Raw genomic sequence first — 24195 nt, 5'->3', positions numbered from 1 at the left:
AAATTTACTTTTATGCCTTCTGATGTTATCGCGGAGAAATGCTAAACTTCAACTTAATTTCTAATTAATAAAAATTTCAAAAAAGAAATCATTCCGAGGTGCACATTTCCGAGGACTTACCAAACTTGGCCCATACTTACTTTAGAAGTTGGAGATGTATATCTCCGATAGATGTGTTTGAAATTATTTTACCTTAACTTCCAAAAATATTATTGCATGAATATTATTTTTACATTATCTCAAAATTCATGAAATTACCTTTTAAATAATACCAGTTTTTTGCTATTTACTTTTTTAAATTAATTTTTAAAAGTATTTTAAATGTATTTCACAACAATATATTTCATTGTTGAAACGAAGCTGTAATCGTTTTCAATAAAGAAATTTTATCTTTTTTGTTTCAATAAATATAATATTGCTTCAGAGATTTCATTGTTTTTTTAAGATATGAAGATACGGCTTATTTTCCCATGTTAAGTAAGTTTCAATATAAAGTATGATTTTAATGAAATTTTTGAAATTTACTGCAATTACAATTAAGGTTTAACTCCAGAAATAAGCAATAATGGAAGATTTGTTTAAATGCGTCCATTTTTAGTCATTACAGCTCTTTCCTGTGATATAATTAGTTGTATAAAGTTGTAGACAGAAAATTAGGGAAATAGCAATAAACAGTGACATAACGCTTTTGTTATATTATGACAAAATTCGAAATTAAAAATTTTTTTTTTTGCTTCGGAAGCCATTACAATCAATATATTTAAAATATTCCATTGGAATTTTTACCTAACAATCACGACACAACTGGTTTCTAAATGGAGATAGTATAACAGAACTGCAAAATATTTACTATGCATATCATGTTAGCGATAAAATAAAATTACAAAAATGTATTAGAAAAGTAAAAATATGTTTGTTGTTTGTATAATTTAAAATTATTTATGTTGCAAGCTGTGATTTATTGAAATTTAATATTTAATATAGTTTGATTTCACAATAGTTCAATCACAATAAATATATTAATGAACTTATATTTTGCTTTCTATTATAGAAACATTTTGTATCCTTTATGTCAAGATAATAATACAAGGAAATGGCTGAAATAGCCATTTTTTTTATAATTCCATTACATACATATCATATTTCCATTCAAATCGGTATTTCTCTTGCATGACTACTACACAGTTTATGTTTTAATTATTATATAAAAAATAGGCAACTGATCCAGTTGGTAACTTTTTTTTGGAAGCGATGCGTAACATTAAAATTGTGATTCACCTCCGAAATTTAAAAGAAAAGAAACAATGCAGTCAGCGAGATCTAATACAAAGTAACCCTAAAAAGCTGCTAGCATATTATCGAAATTATCGACAGCTATTAAGGATAAGTAACTATTCGTATGATACGATCTTGAAGTACAAGAGCAGGAGGTACCAATATTCAATCTAGGAATGTCAAAACAAAAGACTCCCGGCGGCTCCTTTTTTTTACAGTCTTTCAGGCGATTTACTTACCGTTTTGGAGGAAAAGTCATTAGTATTTCGAGGATCTTTTCTTTTTCTTTTTTTTTTTTTTAATTTCCATTTCCAGTTTTGGTTTGCAATTCTTTCAATTGCATTTAAAAGTAGACTTTCAGTTTATTTCAATAAATACCAATACCTGATGCATACAAAAGGCTTTTATGATCTAATTCCCAAAATAAGCCCTCATGTTTTAAAAACATACTTTCTTCAATAAGTGGTTTAAAAATTGCATTAAATACTTTGCTATAAATTATTCAGAAAATAAACCACCATGTTTTTGAAAGAGTTAATAGATTATTTTATATCTGAAACTAAAAATATGTCAAAAAGAAAATGCAAATAAAATTTAGTAAGTTAACCATTAGAAATTAACATAAATGAATGCTTCATCGCTTTGTATGGCAAAGAAAATTTATGGCTTAAAAACACATTTTAAATGAAATTCAAATAATTTTTATTTTATACAGTTAAGTTTTGATAAATAATTTACATATTTTAAAATAAGGCCAAAAATATGTTGCGTAAATTTGAGATCCATCTTCGGGAGACAAGCTTCTAAGAGTGACCCCGTATTAAAGCTCAATAGAAGATGACTCTAAAGGCAGTTGATCTCGCCTATTCTGAAATTTTAGTAAAGTTGAAGATGTTTTTGCAAGTATCTCTACCCCTTCCATCTTCATTCGATTTTTTTCTCGAAGGATCTGTAAAGAAGAATCAGGCAGTGACATTTGCCGCAACTTCTTCTTTATCCATAGAGGCATCTTCAACCGTTAGATTGGTATTTAATTTTCAATCAAATGGAGTTTTCAACTGGCTTTTAGAAATCTAGAATATTAAGAAAAAAATAAATGAACTATATGATTATTAGGGTGGAACGAAAACGGCTTTAATTTTTTTTTTTTTTTTTTTTCGATTTTCTTTTGGTAATTAATAGTAAGGGAAAGTTGTCTTTCAGGTCCATAAAGGATAATTGAAAATTTGGTTGCAATATTGTAACATCTTCAGGTGCCGTAAAGAGCTTGAAATTCGATAAAAATTGAAAAGACAGATTTGACAGATTTTAAAATGGGCCTTTAAATTTATTTTTTCGATTTCAGTTTGGTAATAGAGAGAAAAACGTGCCTTTTAGGTTCAATTTTTTTTTTTTTTTAATTTGGTTGTAATACTATAACATCTTACAAACAACTTAAAGTTTAACTGTCGCAAAGAACTTAAAGTTTGTAAAAAATTGAAAAATTATAAAGTTTGATAAAAAGAATTTTATGAATTTTTCGTGGATATGACGTTACAAAAAAATGATTTTAAATACATATATAAGCATTACAACTCGATAAATTCTTAATTACAAAATATAATAATAAAAAAAATATATATTGAATGTTAAATTTTGTTTCTTACTTTTGTATCCTTAACGATTATAAATGCTACAGTTCAAAATCTTTTCTTCTACTTCATTGCCACATTAAACTGTTTTTTTTTGCATTAAATTTTGGCATATTTACACGTGAGTCAATTTTTGCTCTTATGTATCCTTCTCTTGCGACTGAACCACAGACATTTTGGGCCAATTCGGTCACCAGTTTTACAGCTCTTTCTACAGCTTGCGTGTGACAAGGAAGCCGGAGAAAAGCGATAACCGAGTCCACTATATTATTTGGTTCAACTTTAGATACCTTCAGTATAAAGTCTTTGAGAGAGTCACTGGAAACTTGTTTTAACAAGGGAGGGGGGGGGGCTCAGTTATATCATTTTCAGACCATGAGATCATGTTCATGTAATCCTTTTTCGAAGTTTATCTTTGGAACTTTGAAGTTCCTAACTATGTCTCTACTTTCTGTCCTTGCTTTTAAAATACGTTGTAAACAAGTTCTCTTTGAATTTTACGTTCATCACTTAGCATGGATAAAAAAATATTTTCTGGAGCAGCAAAGTACCCATTTGTTTGAATAATCGGATCTATAACGTTCTTGAGATCGTCAGAGAGATAGCTTGAATATGAGATAAGATTAAGCAGATGTTTGGAACCATACGTACATGCTGGTTTTAACTTAATATTAAACCACACAGGCAAATACACTTTCACAATGTACTCATATAGAGTCTTAAGATCTTCAGTTGGATTTTCAGTTGTCACATAGAATCGAAGCAAGCGATTGGTTAATGTCAACCATCTGGAGTGAGAAAGTTTTCCAGGGTTTCTTAAAGATAAATCTAGTGAGCAATTTCCACTTGATACAACAATACACATATCTAATAAATATTTTTGATCTGTACTTAAATCATTTTTGTCTTCCAGAGAAGAAGAAGGTTATTTTCAAATGGCAAGAAAGTAACCACGGGAAGACTAACACAGTTTTCTAGCTGCTGACCTATTTCGCCTTTAAACTCATTAGGTCCTTTCGTTTTACCATCTAAATGACAAAAAAGATGTCGCAATGGTAGCTCATTACGATGGGATATACAGATTAACCATTGTAAAGGTCTTCCTATTTCCTTTTCCATTAAAGAAATCACACCATTATTATACCCAGTGTTTACAACGGTTCCATCATACTCAACAGCAGTGAAGTTCAAAAGTTGTTTGTGTGTTCTGTATCTTTAAGAAATTCCAGTATACTGTCTGTATACTGGACCCCTCTATTTTCGGTTATCTGAGTATAACGATTGTCTTTAATGAGAACTCTTCGATTTGTTGGTCTTCTGTGATTACACCCAAGTCCTGTAAAGCAGCACTAGCTATAGCTACAACAGCTCTATCTGATATTCCGATACAGTCAGCAATGGAGGCTATAGATTGTAATGTAATACGCATTTGAATGCTTTTCTCTTCGTTCAGTTTCGAAGGGTCTGGTAGTTTTATCTCTTCTTGTCTATTTGATGGATCTGGTTGGTCTGTCTCTTCTTGTGTGAGCTCTCTTAAAAAACACTGTTGTTCTTCAGTTCTGTCAATAGCCATTTCTGGCATACTAGTATTTTTTGCTCGTTCTTGATTAAACTTAACTATTCTCTGTAGTTGTTTACTTTTTCTTCCTTCTCTCTTCCGCAAAGCCCTTGTGGTAGCTACATCAATGTTATTTATATAACCATTTTCCTATTAGAGCGTTGATCGTTTAGAAACTCTTGTGCCATAACTGGTACTTTGTTTTCTTTTATGAAAGTGCAAGTATTAAAGTTTACACATTTACAGGCAGCAATATCAAATAAACGTTTAGCTTCTTCTCTAAATTTTCTGAGGTTGGAATCAAACTTATTTGAATCTTTTCTGCTTTTAGAGTTTAATAAATTCCTGTATTTAGCATGATCAGCTTTTATCATTTGTAAAATTCTTTTGCTAGAAATAACGGGAATAGAAGCTCTTGACCTTATTTGTTCTATTTTGCGAACTAAAGTGTCACCTATTTCATTTACAGAATGATTCTTCTCTAAACCAATTTTGAGGTTATGTCTAATATAACAATAGCACTTCATAACAGATTCGTAAGTAGGCAGTTCAACTTCAAGCAAATCACTAAATTTTCCAAAAATAGGGCATTCTGACATTTGTCTTGTCTTCACTAACTTAACTTGAGCCATTTTTACTAACTACAAAGTACACAAGCGCATAAATCCACAAATCAATTACGTTAATCATTACACAACAGACGAAACGGAGATTCAAACTCAACTGAACTCGGCACCAGCTCTGATCTCATCACCAAATGCAGACATAACTGCACCTCACCTCAATAATATCTACTTCAGTGATGACTGAGCTTCCTAGATGGCATACCAATACAAGAGTAAAATTGTTTTTATTTTTCTATTCATATAATAATGCCTATTTAAAGCTTTTTATTTTTTAATCGAAGTTCGTAAAAATCTTTAAAAAGTTACAAAAAGTGTGCTTTTATGAAAATTTAACGTCCTTTTGGCACCACAAGATGTACTCTAATATTTTTTGTAATTTTTATTTGTCTTATTTATACCAAAAGACATCTTTTCCACGCTATTGCAAATTAAAAATCAAGAGTTGATTATTTCGTAAAAGAACTTTAAAATGTAGCAAACATTTCAATTTTATGAAACTTTAACGCTCTTGCGGCACCTCAAGACTAATATTCCTCATATTTATAATTTATTTTATCTACACCAAAAGGCAACTTTTCCGTGCTATACCAAATTAAAAATCAAAAGTTCGTTTTTTCGTTCCACCCTAATGATTATGTCATAGCACATAAGAATGTCTGATAAATTTAAGGAATGAAATGACGATAAGTCATAACTTATAGTTAAAATAAATTATAAGTCATAACTTGGCTCAAATTGACTCTAGGTACTCCAAATTTGTAGCTAAATTGAACTTGCGTATATTTTTTACGATTTTATAAATTCATAATAACGATGTAATAAAATACATATTGCATAAAAATGTTTTATTTTTGTTTAATAATAATTAAAATATATGTTAGCATGACTAAAAGTAGTTCAATTGGAACGATTTTTTTAAAAGATTGATATAAATATTTGCTTTAAGCAGTCATTCATTGTGAAATGTGAATTTAACATTTTCTCTTCATGTGACCAAAACAGAACAGTTCATCGCATTCAGACTATTTATTACAAACTGCAAATTCAGCTTATATCTTGATTATACCAAATGCCTAAAATTGAAATACTGCATTGCAAAATAAGATTCAGATTTTTTTCACGATATTTACAATGTTCTACTACAAATGAAATATCCATACTACTTATTGATGGCGCTACCAGAGAGCCATCTTCAAGGAATAGAAGATGCTGATATTGTACTCACTTTGGTAGAAAATCAAAGCCAGCTCTTCCTTTCTTGCTTTCGGAAGTACGAACGAAGCGACACAAATTTTAATTGCATTAATACTTGAGGGGAAAAAATAAGATGAATTTAATATCAAGGAGCTTAAAAGAATTATACATTTAGATATTAAATTGTAATTAACAGTATAAACAACTTAATGGAAAAAATTGGTTTTAAATGTACATTTTTTATAATTTCATTTCACTGAATGAAATTAGAAACTTAATTTTGAAAACCGTTTCACCCTCCGATAGTCACAATATCTAACAGATAATATAATCAATAGCTTTCTTGCAGAATACCCATTTAATCTTATTTAGATTAATTATTATAATTATTGAAGGGAAATAATCAAGTCAGACGAACACAACATAGGAGAGATTTTTTTTTTTTTTTCATTTGATAGATACACTGAAATATTTTAAGAATGAAAGTGAATAGATAATACGTAAAAACAAAAATATTACACATTAAAATAGAAAATAAAATTTTTAAAAAATGTTATAACATGACTATTGTAATAAAAACATTTGCATGTTCTGACCATCTTCTATCCAATTCCTAAGAGTCTTTTAAGATACAGGATTTTCTTATAGGTCTTTCTTTTGTTTAATCATGATTAATTGGATCCCAGAGAGCTGTCTTTCTTGAATCGATTCAATCAAGGCAGATTCTTTTCCCGAAGACCATACGTAGAGTCTGACAATCATATACAACATCTGAGTCCATTACAGATCTGAATTCAAAAACAGGGCGATATCCGATTTCCTGCATCAGCGATCGGTTCATTTTTGAAGAGCAAATATTTAGACGAGAACTGCCCTTCATTCGTTTTGGATGCTAAAATTAAAGTTTATCCTTAATAATTTTGCATTTTTGATAGAAAACTAACTTAGACACTTAACTAAAGACACGTAAAAATAAGGATATCTCTTCATCAAGGAAAGTGGTTGCATATAGTTTTTCTCTATTTTAGATTAGAGTGTTACAGTTTAACGAATCTCATCCCTCAGTGAGATTGCATGGTAGAATTTCAGCCAACACGAAGTACTTGACAACCTCTGCATCTCTCTGATTCTGCCAATCAAAGTGATCGAGTGCTAATAATTAAAACAATTTTTAAAAAAAAGCACATAATCAAAAAAGATTTTAAACTATTTCAATAAAGTTTTACTAACAAATATATGAAAATAACTACATTTCTCTGTATAATTTTTAACTTGAGTGTTTTTAAAATTTTATTTGCATATTTATACATACACTCAGGGTCTCTTAAAATTTTCTTATTTCCAAATAAGATTACTAAGTACTGATCAGAAACATGAATATAATTGAAAGAAATTTAAAAAGCCTTGAAATGTTGACATTCTCTTGCTGGACTTCATAGTTCAAGACCAAATTAAAAACATTCAAAGTTTTGATCAGTTCACTTGCTTGTAGAAATCGATTTATAAAGCAAGCCAAGCCAAACTCGAAATAAAATCTTTATTCATTAAACCTGTTACAGATTGCTTCTCCCGCAACTTACAACTTTTCCAAAGATGTTATGTTCTGCAGATATACAATATGCTCTGAAGAAGTTGTAAGAAATTACTGAACATCGATAGATCAGGGAATAGCCTATAAGTTATAAGAAAAGATACTTGGCTACTGTTTTCCAAACCTCTTAACTTTACATTCGATTCTTTTAAATTAACAGAGTATTATAAAATCTATAAAAATAATATTGTACAGTTGTTAAGAAAACTTCAAAACTATATTAAAATTTTTGCTTTTTTTTTCATTTTAATTTTATTAATTTCGAGGTTATAAGCTAATAAAGTTTCGAGTCTAATTTGAATTTTTGTTGATATCTTGAAAAATAATACAGATATTTATCTAATTTCCTTCTATTTCAATAATTTGAGATATTCTAAATATTATGTACTTATATTTTTGAATTCACGGCTATTCTGAAAATATGAAATGTCTAACAAATTTGATATTTAAAAAAATTATTTTTGAATATCGACACTGGTAAATTTTGGCAAAAGTTGGTACGCAAGACTATTTTAGTATAATCTATATTAGACTAGTCCGTGAAAATTTTCAGCTTACTCGTACTTCAATTAGTTTTGAAATTACATTTTTTTTCCCGCTGTTAAGCAATATACATCAACATATTTCGAAAAGGAGATATTTTTCTTCATTTTGGATTATAATTCACACTGCTTATTAATAAATACTTTCTAGATAATTGTTGTTTGGCGAAAAATGCACCTTAAAATCACTATTTTAGAATTTTTTTAAAATTATTATTTCAGTCGAAGCAAATAAATATGAAAATAAAGTAAAAAAGTTTTTTTTCCCCTGCAAAGCATTATGCTATGTAAATAATCTTAATATTTAAATCAAGTTTTAAGTTACAGTAAAAATAAATCGGAAACTATAAATAGCACATATTCAGACTTTAAACGATGACTTCATTATATTATTACTTTTCTATATTACAGACTTAATAGAAATGGATAAATGCCGTGCAGTTAATTAAATTTAGACGTAAGCACTGATGATTTGAATGATGATAGTTTCTTATTTGGTATGCTTATTTTTAAGTAAAATTGTACTTTTACTCCAACTACTATGATTCCAATGATATGATAAATAGAACAGATTTTCAACGTCAGACACTAGAATTGGCACTGAATTATGCTTCCTGAGCCACTGACGCTTTTTTCGGGCCCAGTCTTGAAAATGCTACCACCCTTTTCTCCTTAGCATTTATAGGACAAAAGGTTCCAGACAAAATATATCTAAAAAATAAATATTTAATTAACAAATATGAGTTACACTTAAAAGTAAAGTAAAAATTCAATTATATTCTAGAATTCATTACTAGAATTGAAAAAATATATAATTAAGTGTTATATAATTAAGTCTCCTATAAACAGCATCCTTCAACTCAAACGGATGCACGGATTGCAAAAAATTTGGTATATACACTATACACGAGATGCGCTCACGGAATTTCGAAAAAAAAAAAAAAAAGTTCCAAAATGTCCACTAGAGGACGTCTTTTCCAGGAAAACCTTAAATTTAACGCAATAAACGGTCAAAATGGAATACAGAAACGATATTAACAATCTAGAACAAGAATTATGAATAATAAAATGTAAAACCGGGTAAAGCTGTCAGTTTTAGAAGAAAGAAAAGTGTCGAGATTTCCATACCTGAGAAGAAGAGGGAGCTTTATCCAAAACAAATTAGGGTATGAAACGTTTGCAAACGTTGTAATGTTACATGTCGATGCTTCCGGCTGTAATGATGGCGGTATCTTCAGTTGAATGTGTATTATTGATGAAGCTGTTTTACGAAAACAAGGGGAATGCTTTTGCTGCAGTTCGTGAATTTCGTGGTGTAAAGAACCTACGGCGAGGACCAATATCTACTAAAGGTATCCGGCCCATGATTAAGAGATTTGAAGCGACGGGTAGGAGTTCAACCTGGAAAAGGTTGTAAATCTATCACACCAGTACTTGTTGATGCCGTCAAGACAGCTGTTGCAGCACAGACACAGACAACAGAGTTTGGGGGCAGTAGAACACGTGCAATTTCTCGACAGACAGGCTATTTTTACAACACCGTTCTAAAAGTGATCAGAAACATAATACACTACTTCCCATACAAAATTCACCATACCCAAGAGCTGCTTTATAGGGAAAAGCCACAACGTCTCTCATTCACAATCAATTTTCTCAACAGAATGACTGTTGATCTGTCATGGCCTTGTAATATTCTGTGGAGCGACGAGGTTAATTTCTACCTCAACGGGACAATCAACACTCAGAATTGCCGCGTCTGGGCTACGGAAAATCCGCGGATGCACACTTAAATTCCGCTACATTCTCCAAAGGTGACGGTCTGGTGTGGATTCACAGAGACATTCATCCTTGGGCCATTCTTTGAGGAAATAACGGCTCGGGGTCCTGTCACATGTTCCTTTACGGGCCGTTGGTATCATGACATGCTGCAGACGTTTGTTGAGCCGCAACTAGAGCACAGGTAGATCTTTACATCGATCATTTTCAAGCAGGGTGGTGCGCCCCCACATATCCATTAGTCCGTGATGGCGCTATTGCTCCAACCCTTCACAGACGAATGTGTTATTAGTCGCTTCTTTCGTAATTCATGGCCACCATGTTCGCCGATATCTGGTTATGGGCCACTTAAAAAGTCTGGTGTATCGTGGAGATGTTGCGACGTTGAATGACTTAAAGAAATCCGTAACGCTTCATGTGCGAAGCATCACAACGGATAAGTTACGATCTGCTATTGAACATACTGTCCATCGACTTAAATTTTGCAGCTGAATGAGGGTGGTCACATGGAGCACCTTTCCCTACATCATCCTGGATACGATTAACAACTGCTCCTCTTATGAAATTTCGTCCTAATCTGTTCTTGTTTCTGCAAACTGAACTGCCCCCCCCCCCTTAAACCAAGTACTGTTATTTTTTCCTTACTTTAACTTAATGCAGTTCGATGACAAAGTGGTCAGAAACTAGTCAATAAATGTTAATATTGTTTCTGTATTCTGTTTTGGCCGTTTATCGTGTTAAATTTAAGGTTTTTCAGAAAAAGGCATCCTTTAGTGAACATTTTGGAACTTTTTTTTTTTTTTTAACCGAAATTACATGAGCGCATCTTGCTTACATGAGCGCTTATAGTCTATATACCAAATTTCTTTGCAATTCGTTCACTCGTTTGCGTTGTAGGACGCTGTTTATAGGGGAAGTTTAATTATAATCATCCTGCATTAGAGGACAAAAATTAATTTTACACTATTTGAAAACTTAAAAAAATTATCTTTTTAATGATACTAAATGTAATACCCGTGCGAAAATTTCCTTAATTTTTAACAACTTTTTCTGTCTAATTTTCAACAACAGATTACATGGTTGCTTTCAAATTCAAATCGTTTCATCAAATATTTAATCGCATGATATTTTCCTGAATTAAGGCCAGTGAATCTTGATTCAAGTGCTCGATGCTCCAGTATATCAAGCACACTTTTCATGTAGTGATTGATTTCATCTTCATCAAACGGGCAAGGATTTTTGATCTCATAGCCCGTACCAGAAAGGTGTCTTATGACACTGGTAAAAATGTCATTACATTAGTTTTAACATATAATTTGGGGTTTTGTTAAGGCATTTTGTTACATATCATCTGTTTTAGAAGATAAAAAAAAGTTGAAATCATAAAACTTCACCCTGAAATTCATTTTAGGATCTTGCAATCTTTTTTGAACACGATTAGTTTTTCTTAAAATTTCACGTCGAAAATGAATTAAAGTATATTTTGTTGCAAAATAATTACTTCTTCAATATTTGACTACCTTTCTTAAAGTACTTTTAAGTAATTTCCTCCCAATACTGTGCTTGAAAATACATCTCATAACTCTAAAAAAAAGTTATAACATAAGGCAATTTGGTGGAAGTAACTCTTACTAAATTTAAGGAACGACTGTCAGAGTTAAAGAATAATGCTCGATTTTTTTTTTCAAAAATTCTTTGCTGAACAGCAGGCAGCTACCTGACATAAAAGATGCATTGTGATCTACAATTAATTAAAAGAATTGGGTCAAACCTAAGCTTTTCTGAAATAACTCTTCTAAATGAAGCTGCACTTCTAGCATACAATTAGTTAAGTTCTAGAAATTATTCTTTAATAGTAACACTTTTGTTGATGTAGTATTGTATCAAATAAACGTTCATAATATTTATTTTTTTATATTACTTACTCTTGCCGGTAATAAATAGACCTTGACATTTCTATAACATGCTTTTGATGTTCTGCCAGTACCGGATCGAACAAAACTACAAGCTTGAGTTCTTCATGAGCTTACAACAGCCCCTTGCAGACCTTGGCTGCCTCAACCACGCGCACTTTCCAGTGCTTTCTACCCCCCGCAACTCCCTTCCAGTTCTTTATCCTCAGAACACTCGGGTCTCTTTCCATATCATCTAGCCATCTACACTCATGTCCATAAATTAAGGATAATTCAGAATCACGCGGAAATCGAACACTAAAATGCCTTATATCACCCGTAAAATGACTACACACATCTACAAAAATCATATGCAAATTGCAGGAAGCCACCAGATGACATCGATAGTACGTCACAATGACAAGAATGTAAGAGAGTGACGTATAAGGAATACAGCCAAAGAAATGAAATAAAATTGTTCGCAAGCGCTTTATAAGCTTTTCAGTGCAATAACCAATAGTTATGACACAAAATACGCATTTGAATGATTTTTTACGTGGTAGAATTATCCGCCGTTTGGAATGTGGGCGTACCCAGCTGGAAGTATCCGAGGAACTTGGAATCGCCCAGAGTGTCACCGATTCCAAGATGATGGTAATGTGAGTAGATGTTACAGCGCAGGTCGCCCCCGAGTTACAACGCCGAATGAGAACCGCTATTTGGCAAAAGAAACAGACGGAGCACAGCATCAGACCCGTCTTGTCAGCTCTCTTCAGCCACTAGTACGACAATTTCAAGGCAGACCGTGTACAGACGCTTAGGGCAGATTGGTCTATATGCTGGGAGGCCTGTCAGATGTGTTCTATTTACTGCAATTCACTGCCGCCTGCGGTCAGCTTGGAGTAGACAGCATGCATTGTGGACACCGCAACAGTGGGCTTGTGTGATGTTTTCCGACGAGTCCAGGTTTAGCTTGCAGATTGTCGCTGGACTTTCATATTGAGAGTGCCAGGTATCCGTTACCTTCAAGAGAACATCACTGAAGAACACCGTTACGATGGTGCAGGATTGGGGAGGAATTATTCTGGGTTCCAGAACTGACCGGCATGTCCAAATTGGAACCATGACAGGCCAAATCTATCGGGACGTCATTCTAGAACAACATGTACGTTTGTTTCGGGGCGTCATGGGCGCATAATTCGTGTTTATGGATGACAACGCCGTCCTCACCGTGCAAACATCGTAAACGAATGCCTTCGATCGGAGGTTATCACCCGTATGGACTAGCCAGCATTCTCACCGGACTTGAATTCAGTAGAGCATGTGTGGGACATGCTTGGCCGACGAATTGCATCCCGTCAACCACCTCCTACATGTCTACCGGAACTTAGGAAAGCATCGCTTGATGAGTGGTGTAATATTCCCCAAGATCAGATCGATAATTTGATACTCAGCATGCCTAGGCGTTGTACGGACTGTATTGCATCGTTTGGGAGACATACTATGTATTAACCATCATACCAATCATGTAATATTGGTTTTTGTAAATAGGTTTTTTTTTTGTGTGTGTGTGTGTGTTTGTAATTTGCTCCAGGGAGCAAAAAATCCCAATTTTTATTAATGAACATATAGCATCTTTTTTGCTCTTTACCTTTTGTTTAATAAATAGGCTTTACAAATAAGTCACATTTATTTTGCTTCTGACTCTTTCTTTTTCTGAACTTGCATTATCCTTAATTTATGGACATGCGTGTAGTTGGATGTCTTCCTCTGGCCCAGGATCCCATAGGATTTTTAAAAGTGATATTTTGAGGGCACTGTTTTCAAGGAATTTTCAGATATTGCCGAGCCATCTTAATTCTATTGCTCCGGATAATCAGTGTTATCTGTGGTTGCCTATAGAGTTTGTATTATTCAAAATTGAATCTAGTTCGCCAACATCCTCTCTCTAGTACTGGGCCAAAGATAGTTCTAAAAATCTTTCTCTCGAACATGTTCAGAGAACGCCGAGTGTCCAAGTTTCATTTGCATAGAGCAGAATAGGAATAATATAAATTCTTAGTTTAGTTTTTCGACAGATTAAGTTGGATCTTAGTTGTTTTTTCAGTCCAAAGAAACATTTATTAGTCATTTTTAATGTTCATTCATTCTGTTGTCAAATTCTGCTCTGAGTTTATCACTGTCATTAATCATTGTGCCAAAGTATTCGAAATGATCGATGTTTTCGAAGATATGATCGTTAATACACAGAGGAACATTGTAATTTATAGTTGAGGGCGGGAGTTCCATAAATTTGGTTTTATCTTCGTTGATGGTAAGGCCCATATTTATGGCAGAAGTTTCCAAAGCTTAAAAGGCTTCTTTCACTGCCCTTTCTGATCTTCCAATAATATCTATAGCATCTGGTTAGGACAACAGTTGAATGGATCTATTCCAAAGAGTGCCCTTTCGGTCTAATCCTCTATCCCGGATACATTTTTTCAAAGCAATGTTAAAAAGCAGACAAGCAAGGGAATCCTCTTGACGCAGGTCTCCTCTGTTGCAAAGGGCTCGGATAAATGATTTTGGAGTTTAACCCTGTATCTTACATTATTAACTGTAGCCTTAGTTAAATTAACAAGTTTATAGGGATTCCAAACTCTTCCATTGCTTCAAATAGCTTATCTCTTTCTATACAGTCGTAAGCAGCCTTAAAGTCTATAAATAAGTGAAAAGTTTTGATGTTTTATTCTTTAATTTTTTTCCAAAATTTGTCTTAAAGTGTGAATTTGGTCAATAGTAGAATTTTGCGATCTAAATCCACACTGGTAGTCTCCAATCACTTTGTCAGTATGAGATAGTAGTCTAGCAAAAAGCAAGTTGGAGAAGATTTTATATGCCGTATTGTGGAGCGTGATGCTTCTATAATTCCGACATTCAAGTTGGTCTCCTTTCTTGAATATAGGACATATGGAGCCTTCCTCCCATTCAATGGGTAGATTCTCCGTAGCCCAAATTTTAATCATGATTTTATGGAGGGCATTTATAAGCTCGGGTTCTTCGACTTTTAGTAGTTAAGATGAAATACAGTTCGGACCAGCCACTCTATTACTTTTAAGTTTTTTTAATAGCAAGAATCACCTCATTTAAGGACAGTGGGGGGTTGTTCGCATATGGGAGGGTAGCAGGTCCATCAGAACTGCCAGGTGGGTCCAAAGTATCATCTCTTGCTTCAAGCAAATCTTGAAAGTAGCTCCTCCATACTTTCAGTACTTCGTTGAGATCACTCACAAGTTCCTCATCTTTATTTCTACATATTAAAGTTCTTGTCTTGAATTCTTTTCTCATATTATTGACTCTTTTATAAAACTTTCTACATTCCCTTTGATTATACAGAACTTCCAGGATTGTTAACGATTCCTCCAGAAAAGCTCTCTTCTTTTTTCTATGTAGTCTTTTCTCCACTCTCCTTGTCTTGTCCTCAGAGGCCTTTCTGCAATCATCGTGGAACCACTCATTTTTAGTACGACGCCTTAAACTTGGGATGGTCTCACGTACTGATTTTAAGATTATTTCTTTCACAGAATTCCAGTCAAAATCGTGGTTTGGGTTTCCTTTTTCCAGTTCAATGCAATTAGATAAATTGAGTTTATACTCCTTGAGTATATTATGGTCCTTTAGTTTGCAATTGGTGTTCTCCTTCTTGGAATAGAAATTCTTACATATTCTTTGGAGATGACAAGAATATGGTCGGAATCGACATTCGCACCCCTGTAACTCCTGACATTATCGCGATGTCTTTTATTCACAAGTATATGGTCTATTTTATTAAGAGTTAGATCATCAGGGAATCGCCAAATATGTAATCTCGTATGTAGGAATGCCGTACTGGCTGTAAACATATGTTCTAAGACAACAAAATCAAAAAGTCTCCGTCCATTTTCATTGGGTTCGTTGTGTAACAAGCTTGAGTAATGATAATAAATTTCTTAAATCCGATCCTTCATCAAATACCAATTTTTCAACGTGACCACTCAAATAAGAATTCTTTGCAATATGTTTCGCCAACGTTATTTCTCAGACTGAATATTTGCTTCCAACGCGGCACCAAATTTTATTTAACAAATTTTTATTAACTTGTTTTCTGCTCTGTGTGCTTGGTGCAAATTTTACAATCGATTTTAAATTAATTTCCCGGCTAGCTAGAGTTGAAACTTTAAATATAACCCAGAAATGGATTATAGTGCAGTCTTAATTTGCTTTCTTGCCGCTCTGTTGATCTGTTCGGTACAAATTTTACAATAGATTAAAAAATTTTATTTCCGAGAGATGACACTATTGTAAATCATCAGCTCATTCGGAAATTACTTAAAAATTCGATTGTAATTTCATACAAAAAAATTAAAATCAGAAAATAATTATTTAAATAAAAAATTAATATACCATATTTTTAAATACTGAAAAATATAAAATAATTTCTCCTATCCTCATAGAGATTGATTATCCCACACAGTTTGCGCTGAAAATGTCTGATAGTAAATTTTTTAAATTCATAATATTTTACATTTTTTAGTCCGTTTTAAAAACGTGGCATATTAAATTTTTTTTAAATTATTAATCTTCTCTTTGTTTCTTTCGAAGTTGTAAATGATTTACGGTGACTTTAATGATTATGTACGAAAATTCAACGAAAAAAACAACAGGTATAAAAAAAACACGTTATATTCTTTAATAGTGAATATAATAAACAGAACGATTTATTTCCATATCTTGTTCGTAGACGAAACGGCGAAAAGACCCAAGATTTAAACAACATTCACTGTTCTGACTTGCCATTCAAATCAAATTCATTTTGAAATAATGTTCTGATCAATGTGTGCCATGTGTTAATTTTGGAAAAGGGATATCAATCTATGAAAAAAGCAATTTATCTATTTCAGAATTACTACTGAAAACTTAAAAAATACAGTATATCAGTATTATTTCTCCAATTTAAAACTGTTCTAGAATTAATATAATGTTTGTAAAATTACAAAAGTAATGAAAATCAAGAAAAATAATAGATACCATAAGGAAAAAAATTCATACTTACCAAAATCGCTGAAATTTAAAATTATCAAAAAATTGATGAAAATCATTTAATAATTGATAAAAAGGTATCAATTTAAAAAAATATTAAAAAGGTACAAATGCAATGAAATGAAAATTTCTCTCTACATATTAGTTTTTAAAAAGTTGAATTTATTCTCGGCTTTAGTCATTGCAAAATATTTTAGACTTCTTCACTTACAGATATGTATATACAGAAGAGTCCATTTAATAAGGAGGCAGTCTGAAAAATTTCGATCTCTATATGAAAAAATAGCAGCACGAACTTGTTTGGCATCCCTTAATAAATCCCAACTAAAATCTCAGTCATTTTGGATGCAAATTTTTTACTTGACAGTTATTTTTATGAGTTGATGTGTCTGTCTTTACGAAAATGGGGGGGGGGGATAATCGAGTGTCGAAATTACATTAGGTACTTGTTTTTGAAAGATACTACGCATGCACAGATTAAAAAGGAGTTGGACATTGTGTAAGGGGACTTTGCACCATCATTTACTGCTCTAAAATTTGGGTAGCTGCATTTAAACGCGACCGTAACAGCTTGCGAGAATGTTCAGGAAGGCCAAAAAATTGTAACACTGACGAAAGCACCGCAAAAATATACCAAATATTGCTAAGATGCCAGTTGAGTCAAGGTTAGAGAAGTAGCAGCGACTTTAACATGATTAAAGAACGTGTTTGCTACATGTTGAATTAAGATTTAAAGATATATAAGCTAACCACGTTGTGTGCCACGTTTGTTCATTTTGTATCGAAAACCTGCCTGTTAGCGCAATAAATCGGGGTTTTTCCGAAGATTAATCACTGAATATGAAACCTATATTCATTTTTACAGCCCAGAAACAACAACAGTGGACAGCAGAAAAGAATGGACTCTAAAAAAAAGCAAACACTTTTCTCCAACTGGGAAAATGTTGGCAACAATTTTCTGGGATAGCAATGGAATTGTCTAAATAGAATATCTTGATAAGGGTAAAATTATTACCAGAGCATACTATGAAACGTTACTTAACAAGATAAAGGCAGAAATTGCGGAAAAATGGTCATATTTGCAATTTTTTTTTTATTTCACTAAGATAATGCTCTACTTCATACCTCAGAAATTGCGATGAATTATGGTTTGAACTGTTTGATTACCCGCCTTATTTGCTAATCTTGGCCTCAAGTGACCCCCCCCCCTTCCGAATTCGAAGAAGCACTCGGAGATCAAAGATTTTCGTCAAATGTGGAGATTATAAAGTTCGTTAATAAATATTTTGCAGATAAAGATCCCACATATTATTAGAATGGATTTAAAAGAAGGAACATCACTGGAAGAAATATATGGACTTAAAATAACGACAACGTCGAAACATAAAAATAATTTTGAAAAAAAAAATATTTTTTTGTTAGGTCGGAAACTTTTCAGACAGCCTACGTACTATTCCTTACGTAATTTTTTAAAAAAATATTTCATAGTACTACGTAGATTATTTATAAATAAATTATTATTTACGTAGTTTATTTATTACGTATTTTTTAATATTACGTAGTTATTTTTTTTTTTTTTTTAATATTTGAAAACAATTTTTCAGTTCTTTGTTTTAGGCAAAGTGCCTAAGACATTTTTAAAGGTTTATAGACATTCGGGAAAATATCTGACCTCTTGTAAAGTTTCTATAACTGTTAATCCAATCTGTTATGTCAATAATTTCTTCCTCCATAGTATAAATATTTTTAATACCAGCTACGTTAAAAAATTAATACTACAATCTAACACATCTGAAGAGTATGTTTATTTCAGCATTTCTTATTTATTTTCATCTGTAGATAAGATAAAGACTATTCTCCAGCATGATTAAAATAATTAATGAATTCAAAACTGCTTTATATTTAGTGAAACTTTAAGATGTACAATTACAGCAACTAAAAATTCATTAAAAATTGTTGTCATAAAATAAAATTCAGATGATTTCACTTTTGTAGTGGCGGGAAACTTTTCTTGTGATGGTCGGGACGATGCCACATTCGTTTCCTCACAAATTCGCCCCACATTGGGCGCCAATGTGGTGGTATGTAGATTATTATGATCCAAGCAGGAAGCAACAGGACGAATGTTTTTAGGAACATTTCTTTTAATAATCACATTCACACACTAAACAAGCACAAACACAGAGACAAGACATTCACGCGCGCTGCTTCACAGTTCAGCATCACATCTCATTCTAATCACAATCGCAATGCATTATGGGATGACATGTGGGATGGCCTAATCAGGTATCGCCATCTAGTATCCAAAAGAGAAGATAAGAGTAATGCAACTGCTACACTGGGATATTAGGAAATCTTATAGCTAGACATAGAATAATAATTTTATTCTATTTTAAGAATAATTTTATTTTACAAGCAATATTTTTATTAATTTATTTAAATCATATTTTCAAAAAAAAAATTATTCGTTTTGTTGCAAAGTATTTGAAATAATTCGCAAGAATTGCAGATAAATAACATTTTAATATAGAACTATTTTGAAAGCGTAGTGACACACTCTTTTGATATTCTCGGTAATTTTGATTGTAAAAGAAAACCTCACATAATTGTAAAAATTTGCAAAAAATAATATAAGAATAAAATCAATGCAAATTATGCTTTTTCAACCCCTGAAAAAGCTTTACATGAAAAATTGAATATCTATGACTGTACAAACATCGAATCTTTAATTAATGCAATTAATTTAAAATTTTGAAATTACTTTTTCAAAAAATTTTTAATTATTATTTTCTTAAAATATTATTAATGCAAATTAAAATTCCAACCTACATTATATAGGGACAAATGAAAGTAAGATTCTAATATAAATGCTTCCGTTAGACAACAACGTTTTTTTTTTTTTTTTTTTTTTTTTCCCAACAGATATTATCAATCACATATCCGAAAGAGTTTTATGATTGCACATAATAATACACACATAATTGATAAAAATAATGATAACGAAATGATGATGCACATTTAGAATTAGCATTTACAGTAAAGCGGATATAAATGAAAGTATAATAAATAAAGATTATTACTTGATTTGAAAATTGATTTAGTAAAAATTTACAATCTTATTTTGGGTTGACAGATTTTAAATTACGATGGAAATTTGGTTTTACATTTCAAATAATATTAATTCGAAAAATAATTTTTAATGCATCATTTTATGATTGTGTTTGACATGAAGCTCACTCCAGTACAAAACAGTTCTAAACTTCTTCAAAAATCTTAGAGCATTTCCAACAAAAAAAAAAAAAAAAAAAAAATTATCAAGCAAAATTTCATGTAGAACAAATTCATTTTCTTGAAACGAGTGTTAGAAATTTTAATACCATTAAAAATAAATTCTACAAGTACATTAAAATTCTACTGCTCCACTGGAAATAAAACACAGATGGGAAAAAAGAGGTGAAACATTTAAAATTTGACAAAAACTAAGTTATACATAAAAAAAAAAAAAAAAAAAATGGGGGGGGGAGCGAAAATAGATGGGTCGCTTTTTTAACTCAAAAGTTTACTGATGCTTTTTATCTGCTGCATTTAAAAGACTTTCGACGTTCATTTTTTTAAAATTATAATTATGTGTTTGATGTAGAATATCTTGGGAAAGATATAAATAGTGAAAAACAACAAAATCAAGTAAAAATAAATAAATAACAGTGTGCTCTCACCTTTTTCTCCATGAAATATTTTTACAGGATACCAAATGAATAATATTTCTTACTTCTTTACCTGTCTTGACTCAAAATACGAATGCCACTCTTTTCATGGGTATTTTTTACAATTCTCGGTAACATCAAAATTTATCCAATAGGATTTGTAGTCATTCTGTACAATAGAATATCTCTATAGATACTCATAAAATACACTGCTGAATAAATCCTTTGCATTCCATTCAATAACGGTATAACCATTTCATAACACCATCTTCCCCTACACAGAATAGTTATAGTTTTAGTTCATGTTCACATAGTTATAGTTCTAGTTCATTTCAGTTCTCAAATTACAGGAAATTGATCTTCCTCTTTAATTTTAGAGATTTTATTATTTTTTTCTTCAGGTGAAAAACGAATCCTATTCTTGCAAGACGATTTCTCTCCGCAGTCAATTTTTAGGAAATAAAATGCAATTGTTGAAAAAAAAAAAAAAAAAAAAAAAAGAGAAAAAAGAAAGGGGGAAAAAAAAAGTCAGAATTGGTCATCCATCATTCAAAGACAACAATTACCATACAGCAACAAGAGGGATTCTACCCCTTCTTCCGAATAGGATTTTCTAAATAATTTCTTAAATTTTAGAATTATTAGGATTATTTGTAAGGATTCGAAAAAGAAAATAACAGTAACATTTCCCCTCACTTTAAGTACACTAAATATTTTCTGTCACGTTGCCCCAATGCGCCACAGCATATTTACTTAAGGATTGGTGCATCAGTTTTTCCTCATCTTGCTATGCCACTCCATATTATGTTTGTTCATACTATGTATGAACAAAAGGTTTGCATCCCAAAGGATATCAGAGAAATTCAGTAAAAGAACTGCATAATGGGCACTTGGGCAAAGTAAAAATGAAAACAATAGCTCGATGATTTGTCTACTGGTGGAATGTAAACAAAGATATCGAAGAAGCTGCAGGAATGGGGCGGACTGTGTTAGGCACAAAGTTGATCCTTCAAAAACTAAAGTTAATTATTGAGAATATTCCAATATACTCTAAAAACACATCCATGTCGATATTGCTGGCCCGCTTTTCGAACATATGTTTTTTCTAATCATTGATGTCCATTTTAAGCGATTAGAGAAAGAATCCCAAGATAACCACAACTAAGAAAACCACTGAATATCTTAATTAAACTTTCGCAAAATTCGGATTAAAATTAGTACTTGTCAGCGGTAATGGATTCCAGTTTATATCCCATGAATTTCAGATGTTCACGCAGAGCGACAATATAAAATATCAAATTAGGGTGCCACAAGCAGAAAGCTAAGCTGCCAGTTGCTACATTGAAACGATTGCTAATAGCTAGACAGATGTATAAAAGTAGTATATAAGAGAAATTGAGTATATTCTTATTACTTTATAGGAGTTTTCTTATTGTTATAACAACTCGCAAGCAGCTATGTTATTACTAAAAATAGACATTCGAACAAAGACAGATTTATTTTTACCTGAATTAAAGTTGAAGATATCAGAAAGAAAATGAAAAGGAATATCTGAATTTCAAGACAGGAAATTTGATATTGGAGGTCAGGTAGTTATTGAGAGCTGACCAAGTAATTCATGCAAAATGGAAATTGTCAATAAAAATAGTGTTCCCTATTATACCATCAATGTTCAAGCAACTTTAGTTACAGCATATATGGATAAGATCCGTCTAGTAGGTGATCCAAATGAGAGACAGTGACTTCGTTCCAATTGCACACCACAGATTTTCAGCTATATATGTTCGAGAAAACAGTCCAAATTTTCAACATGCTGAAAATTCTTTTTCTGTTTCATATGAGGGACAAAATTTCTATTCTACATTAGTAGTGCCATCGATTGATAATTCGAATTCAGAGTTTATCACTATCATCTGCTCCTCCGAATAGTTCTTCCACGAAGAATCCACCAATTTCAATAAGCTTTGTGACAAATTCCTAAACACTCAGGAAGAATCAGATGAGGAGTCCCAAGAGACTTGAACTTTATGAGGGAGAGAATCTGGCACTTAGTACTTATCAGGACATGGATATGTAAAGCGAACCTGAGTATATGCTCTGAGATACTGAAACAGACACATGGAATATTATTCTAAGTAATGTTGCATACCACTTACATATAACTCATTGTTCAAATTAATGAATATCATATTTCAAAAATCCAAATCACGAGACAAATAATAAAAATACTTTAGCAAAGTTAACACTTAATCATACAAATAATCGTTACAAAATAAAATAAAAATAATTGCTTCATAAGCTTATAAAAAAATTGTATGTGAACTACTAGAATAAGGTTACAATATGTGAATTTCAGATGTAGTCATTTTCTCATATTTTTATAACTAATTCATTGATAATATCATCATGATTTAGGGAAAAGGGTTGTTACATTGGACCACACAGTTAAAATATCTAAGAAGATTAACCATTCTTGACTAATACTACATTCATGCATTTTTTATTATTTTTAATTTTGAAAAAGATCTTTCGGCAAATGCAAAGTTCATTAATAGAGACAATATAATTTTCAGAAAAGTAAGAAAATTTAGATACAATTCAAATTATTTTTCAATTAATGCTGTAATATTTGCATTAGTCTTATTCTGTAAGACAAAACTCAATAGCATTCATTAAATAAATCAACAAACACCTTACAAATAAGCACTCAATTCTTTCCAAAATTTGAGAAGTGTTTAAAACCAATTTGTGAATATTATGTGAATTATAAATATATATAAATAAATATTCCAGATATCATATTCATGATAAACTGTGAACTTTTTATTAAAAAAAACATTAACACTTTCAATAATGATTAATATTATGCAATCAGAATGACTTACCTGCAATTAATTTAAAGCACAGTGCCTTGCCTTGGATTGATGGATGAAAAGTAAGCACAAATATTCAAAGGATGTCTATGTTATTCAAATATATGTTCATCAAGATTAAACAAAACAAAACAAAACAAACAAAAAACCAAAAGCATTTTCTTTTTCCAAAATCAGTCAGGGGCACAGGGCATTAAATTTTTCCAATCTTCACAGTATTTTCAAGTAGATTCTAATTATATTCAAATCAAATAATTCAAGAACTTCATTTTAACTAATAGAGAAAAAGTTTCCAATTAATACTTTATAAATATTAAATTCGAAAAAATATATTTTATAAATTTAATAGTGCAATGTCCCTTTCTAATTAACTGGAAAATTTTGAAAATGAATTGCATTTTATTAAAACAAAATTAAGTAATAGTACATTTCAAATTTTCAATTCATTTTTAATTTTAAAAAATTGTTAAATATA

This window comes from Argiope bruennichi, chromosome 1 (genome assembly GCF_947563725.1).
Source record: "Argiope bruennichi chromosome 1, qqArgBrue1.1, whole genome shotgun sequence".
Lineage (NCBI taxonomy): Eukaryota > Metazoa > Arthropoda > Arachnida > Araneae > Araneidae > Argiope > Argiope bruennichi.
Note: the sequence above shows the minus strand (reverse complement) of the source record.